This window comes from Austrofundulus limnaeus, unplaced genomic scaffold, assembly GCF_001266775.1.
Source record: "Austrofundulus limnaeus strain Quisiro unplaced genomic scaffold, Austrofundulus_limnaeus-1.0 Scaffold3431, whole genome shotgun sequence".
Classification (NCBI taxonomy): Eukaryota; Metazoa; Chordata; class Actinopteri; order Cyprinodontiformes; family Rivulidae; genus Austrofundulus; species Austrofundulus limnaeus.
The window spans coordinates 1,827-2,602 of record NW_013955833.1 but is presented as its reverse complement, the minus strand read 5'-3'; the positions used below and the strand labels follow the sequence as shown (position 1 = coordinate 2,602).

At 43.7% G+C, this 776-nt stretch overlaps 1 long non-coding RNA gene across 1 annotated transcript; it reads right to left on the bottom strand.

The window, feature by feature from the left end:
- Positions 1-770, bottom strand: LOC106511873 (uncharacterized). Its single transcript, XR_001309561.1, has 2 exons — positions 506-770; positions 1-432 (listed from the first exon to the last, which is right to left on the bottom strand). It is a non-coding gene; the product is annotated as an uncharacterized LOC106511873 (long non-coding RNA).
- Between the last annotated feature and the right edge of the window lie 6 nt (positions 771-776).

Sequence of the window (776 nt, the reverse complement as noted above, 5' to 3'; positions counted from 1 at the left end):
TGTGTGTGTGTGTGTGTGTGTGTGTGTGTGTGTGTGTGTGTGTGTGTGTGTGTGAATAAATGACATCAGACAGAAACTGTGCTCAGCCTTTTTTCACCAAACTTCCTGTAGAAATGTGTGTTTTTAATGAAAATAAAAATAATAATGATGCAGGTTTTAAGGTTTGTTGAGTGGATCGTTAATCAGTGGTTCTGGACCCTGGAAGTGGTTCTGCTTGTGTGGTTCTGTACCATAGTCCAGTGTAATGAACAGTGAAGGTGAACCATTACAACAGACTACAAACATTAGCAGATGTGCACTTTGTTCCCACACACTTCACCACTGATCAGAAACAGGATCAATAAAGTTTTTACCAATAAAGATGATGATGATGATGATGATGAAGGCCTACAGCTGGATGAAGCTGCTGCTCTGAAACATCTGGAAACGACTCTTTTATAGGAAAAATGGCACAATTTAAAAGAAACAAACTGAAGTAAAAAACTCAAACGTGTGCAGGTGTTACCTGGTCTGCTGCCTCCTGATTGGCTGGTGGATCTCTGCAGGTGTTCCTTACTGAACACGAGTCAGACTTGTGTTTCTGCAGAAACCTGCTGAGATGTTTGTTGGACTTCCACTCAGACAAATTCCATGAGAGGAAAACTCAGCGAGGAGCAAAGTCACAAAAACAGAGGAGTTCAAAGTCTGGAGGGTCAGACGGGTCCAGTCAGGACCAGGTCAGACCCAGCAGGGCTCCTGAATGACCTACATGGTCCAGTCAGGACCAGGTCAGACCC